The sequence below is a fragment of the Pygocentrus nattereri genome, chromosome 8 (genome assembly GCF_015220715.1).
Source record: "Pygocentrus nattereri isolate fPygNat1 chromosome 8, fPygNat1.pri, whole genome shotgun sequence".
NCBI classification, from domain to species: Eukaryota; Metazoa; Chordata; class Actinopteri; order Characiformes; family Serrasalmidae; genus Pygocentrus; species Pygocentrus nattereri.
Genome location: NC_051218.1, coordinates 37,969,971 through 37,984,039, shown reverse-complemented (window position 1 = coordinate 37,984,039; position 14,069 = coordinate 37,969,971). Strand labels below are relative to the sequence as shown.

General features: G+C 37.2%; 1 long non-coding RNA gene across 1 annotated transcript; it reads left to right on the top strand.

Annotated features, from left to right (window-relative positions):
• Nucleotides 1–37: 37 nt before the first annotated feature.
• Nucleotides 38–5,162, top strand: LOC119263896. The gene is made up of 5 exons (XR_005130615.1): nucleotides 38–143; nucleotides 483–595; nucleotides 1,017–1,112; nucleotides 4,678–4,769; nucleotides 4,857–5,162. It is a non-coding gene; the product is annotated as an uncharacterized LOC119263896 (long non-coding RNA).
• Nucleotides 5,163–14,069: the final 8,907 nt, after the last annotated feature.

Genomic DNA, 14,069 nt, shown 5'->3' with positions numbered 1-14,069 from the left:
CTTATTGGTAGTTGTTTTGTCTATTTCAGATGACAAAAAATGGAATGGAAAAAGACAGTAATCATCTGGAGTCAGAGGTTGCATCTAGAGACGATCAGCATTGCACTCAGCATTCACAGCTTGAGTCTACTTTCCTCAACCAGGTATGAAACTGCTTATTTTCATACGTTTTTTACATAGTAAACGTCAAGTCCCCACAATGTACACTTTAGTCTGCTAGTGCTGGCAAAAGATTTTCCATTGACTAGTGGTGCCCTTCCCCCACTGAGTCCCCACATTGTCTTTGAAGGGGAAGGTTTTACACAAAGTCCTCACAAGGCATGTAGTGTAAAATATTATAATTTTAATCTAGAAATATGTCTTTTTTTTGGTGTGTTTAGCCTCAAAATACTTTCTACAACTTGACCTTGTTCAGTTTAGTTATAATGTGTAAACATTGCTTTTACTTTTGGGCTTATTGGTAGTTGTTTTGTCTATTTCAGATGACAAAAAATGGAATGGAAAAGACAGTAATCGTCTGGAGTCAGAGGTTGCATCTAGAGACGATCAGCATTGCACACAGCATTCACAGCTTGAGTCTACTTTCCCCAACCAGGTATGAAACTGCTTATTTTCATACGTTTTTTACATGGTAAACATCAAGTCCCCACAATGTACACTGTAGTCTACCAATGTTGGCAAAAGATTAATTTCAAATGACAAGTGGTGCCTATTATTTAAATGAAAGCTTTGCACAAAATTCCAACAAAACACTTAATTTAAAATATTTTTCTTTTTCTAGAAAAAAGAAAAAAAAAAAAAAAAAAAAAAAAAATATATATATATATATATATATATATATATATATATATATATATATATATATATATATATATATATATATATATATATATTAGAGAGAGATAGATTTTTTTTTTTTTTTTTTTTTTTTTCGACCTGGTGTTAGTTTGCTAAAACACTTGCACTGTTGCTTAATTGTGAGTTGTGGTTTTTTTTTTTTTTTTTTTTTTTACAAGGTGACAACAATTGTAATGCAAGAACATAGTCATCATCTGGAATCTGATCTTACTTGTGGAGATGCTCAGCAGCAGAGGTCTGCATTCTTAGTTCAGGTAACAAAATGCTTTTAATATTTTTGTACTTTTATAAAACATGCACAATTCACTCTTCCGAATATAAAATAGCTAAAGTATACAGCAGTGTTCACATGGAAGCTATGTTATTTTTTTTATTGCTTCATGATGCCTGCTCTATCAGTAGTGTTTATAGCAGTGATGATGAGTATGTCCCTGGGTCTTCAGATAGTAGCTCAGATGAAAGTTCCTGCAGTCGTATGATTTCAGTTTCTAAAACAAAAGCCAAGACAACAATGAAAAGATGTAGTTCACACAGTCCTAGCAGTGGTCAGTCCAGTTCTGCTGCCACCAATGAATCTGAAGTTGTACCTGACCAGTCAAGCCCTGAAATTGTACCTGACTAGTCAAGCTCTGTTTTGGTGTATATAAAACTGAACACAAATTAAAATGATAAATCTACTATATACCTTGCGTTGAAGCCATTTGGTAGAGCCACCTTAACAATTTCAGTTTTCAGTCTTATTGCATAGGTCTGTATAATCACCCTAAAGCAGAGGTCACTAATAGGTGGACTGTAGTCCAAGTCTGGACCCAAAGGCTGTTCCATGCTGACCTGGACCTATAACCGATAAATTCTGGATAATTATTTAATTACGACAGGGTGGTCCTATTTTAATCGGGGTATCATTTCTAGTCATTATGGTACCGTTTTAGCGGCCCAGGAAACTCACAGACCAATCGCATGCTTTGTAAATATCACGCGTGACACTACTCAGCCAATCAGATCTGTGCATTACAATGAGCGCAGAGACTCGACGGAGTCTCCATTCGACTCCACTCGGGAGGGACGAGGCAAGAGCAGTCAGAGAAGAAAGTGAGTCAAAGGGAATTTATTTCATATGATGTGATCTGAAAAGAAAACTGACAATAAATGTTGAAATATCACTGAACTGTACTTTTTGATTTGACATTCAGTTATGGACTACATAAGGTATTGATATTCCTATTAGGCTACTTCAGTAAACAGCATATGGCACTGAATCATAATGGAAGTTATGGTGTTCTGGACCTTTGCTTGATTTTTGGTAACTGAACCTTATTGAATTTTAATTAAACGCCCCTGCCCTAAAGGTCAAATTTGGCCTTTGGCCAACTGGCTAAAATGATGCAAGATATTGTATTTGTTCAGTATGCATCCCTTAGCCTATACTTTTCAATAACCATGTTAAGGTGTTTTTTGGGGTGGGTTTTTTGTGTTCATAATGTAATTTTTACCAGGAGACGTACTCATTAGTAGTTATTTCATATAGAGGCACAGTTATACTGCAAACACTTTGAAACACATTTAAAACGCATTGACCACATTTCTAAAAAATACGGCAACTTCCAAAATCAGGACAAAAAATAAGTCAATGTTTTCCTGTTTAATAGATGTAAGGAAAAGAGACTGCTTGGTGTAAGATCTTTAGCACATATTAGCCCCCTATATTATTGTTAAGTGCTGTCGAATTGTTTCCAACCCCTGGAGACCATATTGATGGTGTTTCTCCAGAATATCCTGGTCTTCTGTTTGGGTGTTCTGGCTTTCTAATGGCCTTGTTCATTGTTCCTCGCATTGTATCTTCTTGCTTGCCCTCCACTTCCCAACTCTTCCAAGCATCATTGTCTTTTCCAATGGTTCTTCTCACAATATTCCCAAATCCCAAAGAGTGTGTCAGTTTATTTTCTGGACTTGGAATGAGAAATTGAGGCTTGATTTGATCAAGAGCCCATTGGTTTGTTTCCTTTGTTCCCTCAAAAGACTTTGCCAGCAGTTCAAATGCATCAGTATTTCCCACCTTTTTTTATTGACCAGTTTTCATATCCATAAAGAACCACAGAGATGACCACAGTCTGGACAGTTCTGATCTTTATGTGGAGAGATGGATTTTTGCATTTGAAAGTCTTTTCCAGTTCAATTTTGACTGCTGGGTCCTTTGTTGTTAATCAGTTAAAGTTGGCAAATGCTGTCCATCTCTTTGGCATCTTCTCCATCAGTGCTACAGTTAGTGCTCTTTCATATTGTCCTAACCTTAGTCCTATTCAGCTGAAGTCCCATCTTTTCACTCTGTTCTTTAATCTTCCTTATAAGGGCCTTTAGGTCTTCTTGATTTTCTGCTGCAAGTGTCGTGTCATCCGCATATCGAAGGTTATTGATGTCTTCCACTGGTCTTGAATCCTCAATCATTTTCCTCCAGTCCTGCGTCTCATTAAATGTTCAGCATACAGGTTGAACAGGTAAGGTGACACAGTATAGCTTTGACTAACCCCTTTGCCAATGTAGAACCATTCTGTTTGTCGGTTCTCTGTCCAGACTGTAGGAGGTTTCTCAGTAGAATGATGACATGTTCTTGTATTCCCATCTTCCTGAGGAATAAATTGCATAATTGCATAATTTTGTGTGGTCAACACAAAGACTTTGTTGTAGTCAAAGAAGTACATGAAGTCCTTGATGATCTTGGCTTTTTCCATAATCTAGCAAACATCAAGAAGGGTTTTGTTGATTGATCTTTATTTTCGTCAGTCCTGTCCATTGAACTTCCCTTGGTATACCAACTAGACATTGATATTTATTTCTGAGTGTACATATATTCTAGAAAACAAACCTTGTTTTTCCATGTTTGTCATGATGTTGCTTTAGTTACTTCAAGAAGGTATTAATGAAGATATCATTGTACAACTATTTCCCTCCTTCTGATTTCTGACTATGGTATTTCAGTTACCAGCAGGATAACTTATTTACAGATCTTGTCAATTTTATCCTCAGCTTCATAATAAAACTTTTTCATTTCTTCTTTATTAGCATCTGTTGTTGGGGAGTAAACTTAAATGAATGCAATGTTGAATGGTTATGCATGAAATCTGATTGACATCAGTCATTCACAGAATTGCATCCAATAATGGTCTTGTTGACATCCTTGTTGACAATAAATGCCACTCCATTTCTTCTTTGTTGTTCATGGCCTGAGTCGTAGACAGTGTGTTTTTTCCAGCTTGCCATGATTCCTGCTTCAAACATTCCAAGTTTGTAGCTTTGAATTCTTATTTTCTCGCTCATTAGCTAAAGCAAAAATCTTTGACCAAGCTGTGTCATGCAAGCAAAGTGTACTCCGAGGAATCCTCAGCTCTTACTCAGTAATAGTTGAGTGCACGTTAATACCAAACTTTTTGTTGTTCCTGTCCATGTGATTTTCTTGATAGATTATACAGAAGTGGTTTACCATTTGGCTTCTTCTGCACAGTTGAACTGATGTCATTGCCATTGTCACCTGTGTGATAATACACCTTTGACATTGTCCTATATATTTAGGCTGCCCAGTGTAGGTGGAACTTTGCAGCCACCTAGCAGCACCCTAAGAACCAAATATCAAGACCACATCAATGACATAGCAGCACTCTAGCAATCATGTAGGACTTATCACAGCAATCACTCTGCATTTTCATCAGAAAATGCAATTTTATAGTAGTATTATTATTATTATTATTATTATTATTATTAGGACATGTCTTTAGCTATTTAAAATATTTTCAAAAAGAGTGTGTTTGGTTTGGGTTTATGTAGATCCTGGAGCAGAACCGGACTTACACAGCAAGCTCAGGAGACCTTGGCTGAGCAAGTCATAGAACCAACCAGTACCACATCAGTTCCCAAAGGTATTGTCTGATAAATAAACATGATGGCAAACTTTTATGACATTGAAAAAACATTGTTTTGACTAAACATGCTCTGCATTTACTCAGGTGTAAAGATGGTTAAGAGAAAGAAATGGGAGACCAGTGAAGTGAAAGCAGTTGAAAAACATCTGAACAGGTTCATTAAAACTTGCACAGTGCCAAGAAAAAAGATTGAGTCCTGTATAAAAGTTGACCCTGCTGCATTCAAAGACCGACATTGGTTAACGGTAAAGTTCTTTGTAAAGAACAGAATCACTGCATTTTAAAGGAAAATGTAAACCAGAGCAAATGTCATTTGCAGTCTTTGTTTTTTTCTGTTCATTGATAAAGTGCTAAAAAAAGTTTTATTTCATTTTTCAGTTTATTTTGTCAATCTTTAAAAAATGGTTCTTCAAGGGTTCTTTAGTAAAAACAGTGAAAGAGCTATTTGCATGCCTAAATGTTTCTTCACATGGTGAAATGGTTTTTCAATTTGGAGAATGTGTTGTATATGGATCTACTAATGAACCATTTTGAAAATGGTTCTGTATAGCACCACAAAGAGTTCTGTTACAAGCTTGATATCAGCACAATTGAAGAACTATATAGAACCATTTTCAAGTTCCTTTATAGAACCATATGCAACACAGTCTGAATAACCAGTTACCATGAATCATAGGTCTATATAGAATCACTGTCTTTACCAAAGTTCTCTTGAAAAAACATATTTTTGGTGTTTTTTTTTTTTCATACGTGCTATTATTTGACTGGCAGCTTACGTTTTTTGGTATTGCTTGTGATTCGCTTTACATTTAAGAAGCAGTCATTAATTATTTGTGCATAAATACTGCATCACAAATGGCAAACAACTGGTTTAAAAAGAAACAAATAAAAGACCTGTTATTAATGTGTCTACATCAGTTGTCTTGTGTTACAAATATACATTATAGGTGCATTTCAACTGTTCATAATATTTGTCCCCAGATTGTTCACAAGTACCTACATTGTACAAAATACCAGAAAGTTGTGTGTGTGTATCTGCTGGTCCCCACATGCTTTGAATACCAGAAATTGTCCCCAGAATGTAGGAAAATGTCACATTGCTTTAATAATGTATTTTCTTTATTTTGAAGTGACAGCCGTTTTAAGAACGCCAGTTGAAACATGAATCTGTCTTTCGTTTGCTCCTAAAGCCTTTAGAAAGGCGAGTCCCCACAATGTAGCTTCCAGCTTGTAGTCCCCAAAAAACGCTTAGACAAGTATGTGTGTGTGTGTGTGTGTGTGTGTGTGTGTGGACAGGCGGCTGACTGGCTACAGCTGCTAAAGGAGAATACTATACTGACCATGTGTGATATTTTAAACATCTGGTATTTTCACATGAATTGTCATGAAGACTACTTAAGGGTTAAGTATCACTTTTGAGTAATTTCTTTTACATTGACCATGCACAGTTTGACTTTAAAAAAGTCTTTCAGAAAACAGCCCTCATGGCAAAAAGAACAATGATCATTCAAAACTTCCAAACTTCCAACAATCCATTTCTGTTCCGTCTCCAAGGAGCAAATTATAACTCCTGCCTTTTTAAAAGTGATGAGAATAAAGTGCCCTGAACTAGCCTGTCCCATTAACAGAGCACCAATTTCATTCTTCAAAGGAAGAGGAGCTCAAAAAATAAAGAATAAAGAGCTCAAAAATCACTAACATAGACATACCAGAGGTCAAAGAGAGGGTGGGAAGGAGAGAGACGGGGCGAGAGAGAGAGACAGGGTGAGAAACAGACTACATTAAAGTTATAAAACAAACTGTACACTTTTATCTGACAGATTACTTGAATGTTTTCCTCCAAATGTTTGGTACTTGGAAGATCATTTTCTGGCCTTGTAAATAACCTTCAGTCACATCTAACCAGATATATTAAGCTCCAGTTTGTACTGCATTCATGCACCAACGCAACCATTTCACAAAATGTCCCCATGCTGATAGCACGTCTAAACCTTTAAATCCAATTTGAAGAAGAAAGCTAATCTGATTTGAGCGTTTCATCTTGCAGTCTAAATGCACTGCATGTGAAAAGGAGGAGGAGGAATACCCCAGCCTCACTTACCCCTCCATGCCTTCCACAAATGTGAACTCAGTCTGATAAGGTGTCACTTTTGTTGATACTGCAGTTGTAAACACAGTGGGAAGCTGATAATATATGGAATGTGTTTACTCAGAAGCATTGGCTGCTTAGAAATGTGTTGATAGTCAATGAAAGAGGAATTCTCCTGCCTTTTTTTTCTATTTGTACTTAATTAGATTATTAAAATGTCAACAACATAATTCAGAGTTGTTTGATATGAAAGGCTCTGTTCTAGAGAAACTTACCAAGTCAGAATTGTTCACATTGGTGGTGGTGATAGGAACCAGACATCTGAAGTGTTTAGCCATTTAAAGCTCACAGGACATTTTCAAATAATAAAAAGATTTTGAATGCCGGCTGATGTCTGAGACATTGTTTAATGATGGTTTTAGATCAAGCTCTGGCCCACAGTCTTTAGTGTGAGTTGTTATGGGCGACGGGCAAAACTGATTTTCACATTAACCTCTCGCTCTATCTGCTGCGGTCATTCAAAAGGGCACAGCTAACAGACAAGGCCAAGTCTCACTTCCAATTTCATGGTCTGTGCACACAGATGAACCAAAAAATCAGGCCTGAATGAAGATATGCAGAATCACTACCAACCAACCAACACTCACACACGCAAGTCCGTATAGGAAATAAAGCAGAGAAGAAGTCTCAACAATTATAAACTTCCAAAACATTTCCAAAAAGTTTTCACAGTATGTAAAATGCAAATAAAAACAGAAAAACAGTGACCGGTATATCCACTTTGACCTATATTTAAACAAAAACGGTAGGAGAGAGCGGGGCACAACCTAACTTTTATTGAATTTATTTATTGAATAGCTTTATATATATAAACAAATATTTTTAGTCATCTTTTTATACAAGCACTATATACATCTATCCTACAAATGAACACTTGAATTTTGTTTCTAGCACCTACAGCTAAAGTACAGCTCCCCTGAAAATGACTGGAAGCGCAAGGTTACAGTTAACCCACCCATGGGGTAAACTGTAAAAGACAGAGGGTCAGTTTAACACCTGTTAAAATCTGATGAATTAGTGCAAACAAACTTATTTCTCTTTGTTTACTAAAGTTGGCTTAGTTGTAACGCTGTGTTATAACTAACCCTGCACTACAGAGTGTATCTTAGGCCAGCTAGCACTTGCTATGAGCTTGTCAGCTGCTTCAAAATGGTGCTACGTTGTTGGCAACAAGATGGTGATTAAAGTACTATAAGGTTGAATTTTGTGGTTTACACAAACAGCTCAGTAATGGAGGAAAAAACTTTTGTTGGAAAAAAATGTTATGTGTCCTGAAAACACTCTTTGGCTAGGTCTGACCAAAACACTGACAAATCACTCTGAAATTTGGTGGGAGACTGTGGCTAAGAAAATGAGGTAATGTGGCCAGAAGCTCATACTGCTTGATTTTCTTTAACAACATATAATGTTTGTGTTCATTTGTGCCCCACATTAGGTTGTTTCCTCTGCTCCCCTACAAAGTTTTACCTATTCAGCTTCAAATATGAGCCTATTCTGAGCCTGCAACTCATTAAAAAAAAAAAAAGCTGAAATATGGGGCAAATTAAGACTTAAAGCATATCCAGCAAGATAAGAACAAAGTACCTCAATGAGTGAAGCATTTTAGATAATTCACTCTCTGTGGTGCATAACATGATAAAGGGAATCCAGAAATATCTGTTTGTGATGAACAGGGCCATAAAGCATAATTGAGTGGTTTTGACCTTCAATTCCTCAGATGGCAGTGCATTAAAAACCAGCATATTTCAAGGACATCACCACACAGCCTTGTGAATACTTTGACAAACCAGGGTCAATAAAAATGAGGCTGTACTATGCACAGTGAAAGCCTAACATCAACAACGCTCAGAAATGCTGCCGAGTTCTTTGGGGTTGAACTCATGAGACAAACTAGTGCACAGTTGAAATCAGCCTTTCTGATTGTTTATGGAAACAACATGCTCTCCAGGCAAAAGAGGACAAAGACCATCCAGATGTTACCAGTGGTGAGTTCACAAACTGGTGTGGTATCATGGTGTAGGGTGTATTAGTGCCTGTGGAATGAATAACTTGCACATCTGTGATGGCACCTTTTGGAGCAACATATGCTGCCTTTTAGATGACAGCTTTATCAAGAGAGTTCATCTGCTTATCTTCTAATGAGAACACTAAGCCAAGCATGGCTGCATAATCAGAGAGTGTAGGTGCTGGACTGGCCTGCCTGCAGTCCAGACCCGTCTACTGAAAACGTGTGGTGCATGATGAAGCGTAAAACATGATAATAGAGGTACCATTTATGGAAGACTTGTATAATTGTAGAATATCAAAATATGGCTTTCAAACCTGTATGTATTAGTGTCTTCAGCATTCAATCAACTATTCTTTGCTGTTAAAAGAAAAGGTGATGTAACACAGAGGTAAATATGCTCCTGTCACAACTTTTCGGGATGTGTTGCAGGCATCAAATTTAGAAAACAATGAGAATAAAGGGGGAAAAAAAATTTTTTTTTACAAATCAAATTAAATTTACTATTCACAGCTTCTTTTTTATTATAACATACTGTGTCAGTTTTTTTGTTTGTTTTAGTCAGATCTGTAATCCATCAAGTATTCAGTCAACCTCCTCTGAAGGGCTGCCCAGTGTATACATACACTATCAGCTTAATCTGTTTTAAAAGATTTATCTTCCCAACTCTACTGAAACTTTTTCCTTGATAAGGAGACACAGGAGCACATTCAGTTCAAGGCCCATTCTACCGAAATGCACCACAGAGCACCACAGGGAGTCATTCTTACCCGTGGCCATCAAACTCTATAACTCCTCCCTCAGTGTGTGATTCACAAAGTGTGGCTCATCTGGGCAAAACCCAATACCTAACTGTGCTGTTCATATGTGTAATAATAATAATTGTGTGCTATAACTCAGAGGTACTACTTTATACTAGATGTTTACTATTTATTATCACAGTCACCGCCACTTTACTGTATTCATAAGAACTTAAATCTTTTGTACATATTGCAAATTTCTTTTTATCTTTGTTTTAAATTATTAAAGTGTTTATTCTTTTCCATAAATGGTTGCAACTGTAACAACTGCAATTTCCCCTCTGGGATCAATAAAGGATTCTGATTCTGGTTCTGATAACGAAAGAAAGCAAAGCTGAACACATTGTCTTTTGTTTACTTTGCTCAGACAGAGAAAAATGTCTTTACTTATTCTGGAAAGTTTTCCTCTCTAACTCTCTATGTCTCTCAGGAATTAAGTACATCACAAAGTTGTACAAAGACTGTAAATAAGCGCATAAGTGGCTAGTCCAGCAGATTTATCCATTTACTCATTCTGACCCCAGTACAAGGTCCAAACGATCATTGGGCTGGTATCCCTCTTATCACTGGGGTGCATCTGCAGCACCATTAGTCAGGGAACATAATTGTACCAAATTCCATTGCAATTATATTTTCTATGTTGTATTGACTCCACACACCCCGTCTCGTCTCCAGGCTTTTATTCTACTGTTCTGTTTTAAAACATTCGGTTATGAAAAGGTATAAATAAGTACTTTTCCCCTGGCTGGAAAAAACATATTTAAGGTGCACAGTTGGACCTTAAAAGCACTGCTGGTGGAACATTTCACTTGTTTGTTTGTATCTTGGTGTACCTGCACAGTAGCTTTTCTCACTGCGTAGAAGCAAAGAGACTGAAAAAACACTGGAAACGGAATTATCACTGCTATGACTGAAGGCCAATGATGACCAGAGTACTTGCCAAAAGTTTAGACACACCTTATGGAAATTTCCCTTTTTCTACTATTTTCAAAATTTTAGAAAAGATGGAATTGAATTGAAGTGAATTGGTTAGCCTCGAACGGCAATTCATGGGCATATAAACATCAAGACAACTCTGTACAAACATCATAATCATAAATAGAGATAATGAACATAACAAATGTTCAGTGTCAGCATAACTAAGCAAGAATGTTATTTAAGACAACATCTTGAAGGCCAAGTAAAAGCAGTTAAACCCATTAAAACGTCTATTTCAGATTTTTAAAGTGGCACAGCCCCTTTTGCTTTGACCCAGCTGTACCTGCTCTCTGCGTTCTCTCAAGCAGCTTCATGAGGATCCACCTGAGAAGCTTTTGCAACAGGACTGAAACAGGTACACAAGCTGAGACCTTGTCAGGTGCTGAAAGCTCGCTACCTAAGCATCTTCTTCACTAGCTTGAACATTCCAAATGCACAAAAAATTTGATTTAAATGTCTTTAAGTTGCCCTGCGATGGACCGGCGACCTGTCCAGTGTGTATCCTGCCTTTCGCCCAGTCATAGCTGGGATAGGCTCCAGCACCGCCCATGACCCTGAGGGAGAAGCGGCTTAGAAGACGTGTGTGTGTGTGTGTGTGTGTGTGTGTGTGTGTGTGTGTGTGTGTGTGTGTGTGTGTGTGTGTGTCTAAGTTTCTTCAAACCATGCATTCAGTCAGGTGGTCTGAACTTTTGTAATTATATAATATAATTATATATTATATAAATATAATTACTTCTAAAGTCACACGTAGGCTTCTCTGATTTTCTGTCAACATGAAGCGAGAGAAAGATTAAAGTGTAATTGATTTGTTGACAGAATCTTTGGAAACCCTTCCAGTCAAATCGGTCATTAAGTACAATATATTAATTTTTCAGCGTCAGAAAAAAAACTAGAAAATATATTATTAAACAGAAAATTCCACAGAAGCCTCAACAACTAAATAGAACATCAGATTTTCACTCCAATCTTTGCCTTTATTACAGCTTTCATTCGGTTTTTCACAGAAAGCTGCACCTCCAAACTACAGTATAAGATTTGGTTGCATTTTGTGCTTCTCACGATCCAGCTAATCACAAACATATTCATAGCCTACTGCAGGGCTGCTTTGTAAGGAAATGATGGGTGGTCTCTGACATTTGGAACATGTGTAAGCTTTTGCTTCATCTCTGGACATGATTAACACTTTAAATACAGTGTTTGATATCATTATTCATAAACTCCATTGCTATTCTTGATTGCCACTCAAAGGAAAAACTGGAATAAGGTGATACGATGCTCTTTGAAGAATTTGTAAGACTGTAAAATAAAATATATATATATATAATCATGCAATCATGTCTTACTGCTTTAGAAAAAAAAATTATATATATATATATATATATATATATATATATATATATATATATATATATATATATATATATATATAATTTAAAAAATATAATTATTTACATATATAATATATATATTTACCTTTACAGAGGCTTAGAACGCAGCTCAGCCATTCAGATTTCAGGACCAGGATATATAATATATACTGGAATAAATATATATTGATGAGTCCAAAGAAGGCAGATCATGTCTTTATTATTTTTCATGCTTTCAGTGGCTGAATCATATGAATAGAGAGACACTGACTCCACTAAACTGCAGTGAATGACTGATTCTAAACCACCCACAGGAAGGCATCTGTTTTGTTCGGCTTCATGCTTTTCATATTGAAATAATGCAACTTTTTAATTCTACATTACCGCTTTGAACAAATACACACCTACTGTTTCTCCTTTTTATCTATCAGGATCCTGCCAGGGCAATTATGGTGAGTCTCACAAACAGAGGACAACGTATCTTTGCATTGCTACGTGGAATGGAGTGGGTGAAGTGAGAAGGAGATTATTTCCTTTGGAATAGAGTGTGACCTGAATCTGCTCACAAACACAGCGTGAAACATCTTTTGACAGGTCTGAATCCGACAAATCCCTCTGAATCACTGCCACCTGGTGGCCATGACTAAGAATTGCTGTGGGTCAAATCTGACCCCATACTTCACGTTCACATTCCCAAGACCGATTCCTCAATTAGGTCTTCATTATTTATTTATTCATTTTTGCACAAGTGTGTATAAGTAACACGTGACTTAGTTTTCAGAACTGTGAACATGCTGTGCCCTGGATTGACCCCCAGGTCTCCCCTTCATCGTCGTCGTTTATTGTTAGCCTCTGCTGACGCTGGGTGTTAAGCGCATGGAGTGTTAAAACATACACACCCACACAAATTCTGGTCCTATTGTGGTCACATGATCACATATTAGATTGTGATCTGATTTGTACGTTTGACCATTTTGACAGGGTCATTTCATGTGACTTGCATCTAGATTGCATTTACACTCGCCACTTAAATGCAACTTTGGCTCTCCATCCATCCATTTTCTAAGCCGCTTCTCCATCAGGGTCGCGGGGGCCTGCTGGAGCCTATCCCAGCAGTCTTCGGGCGGAAGGCAGGATACACCCTGGACAGGTCGCCAGTCCATCGCAGGGCATCGCATCTTTGGCTAGACAGATTGAAATCCAGTTGGTGTATCGTAAAAAAGCAACCAAAAGCCCCTTTGCGGAAAGTAGTTGTTGCAGGGTGACGCAATTAATAAAAGAATAAACTTTGTCATATGAAGTAAAAGAACCTGTGTGTCTGCATTTCACTGCTGCTAACATTACGCTGAATGGTGGTTCCACCTTAAATGGTGCCTGAGCCACCACAATGTAACTGCTGCACCATTTGAGGCGAAACGGAAAAGTCTAAACTAGAAACTGACTATTTTAGTGTTTGACAGTTTCTCATTGTAGATTAAACGAATCAGGAAATCTGAGTGCTTATAAATCCAAAAGCTTTTTGTCGCTTTAACTAGTTTATTGTTAGCGAGCTGTTTCAACATCTTCAGCTAATGTGGCTCATCTTGCGTTTTGGTTATAGTTATTATCACCACCATCCATTTACCACTCTGTAGATGTTAGCTGATGTTTCTGTACACCGATAGCCGTCAACGAGTTTTCCACGAATCATTTACATCCTTTTTTACGTTGGAACTCTCACATTGTTGTGTGTTTGGTTCTCCAACAATTCCTCGAATTTCAAGCTCAGCAACTATGACAGAGATAAAGTGAAACACTTTTGAACAGAAGTGGTACAAACACCTGTATTTCTGAGGTTAGTAACTGTGCAGAAGGCAATAGAGGAAACTTTTTATGTTTTACCCACTTCTGTTTCCTGTGAAAACAGCCTACTGTCTGTGCTGCTACTTGGTTTTCATTTTCACTTAATAGAAACTCTCAAAACAATTTTTGAGATAAAGTGAGATAAAGCACAATGCA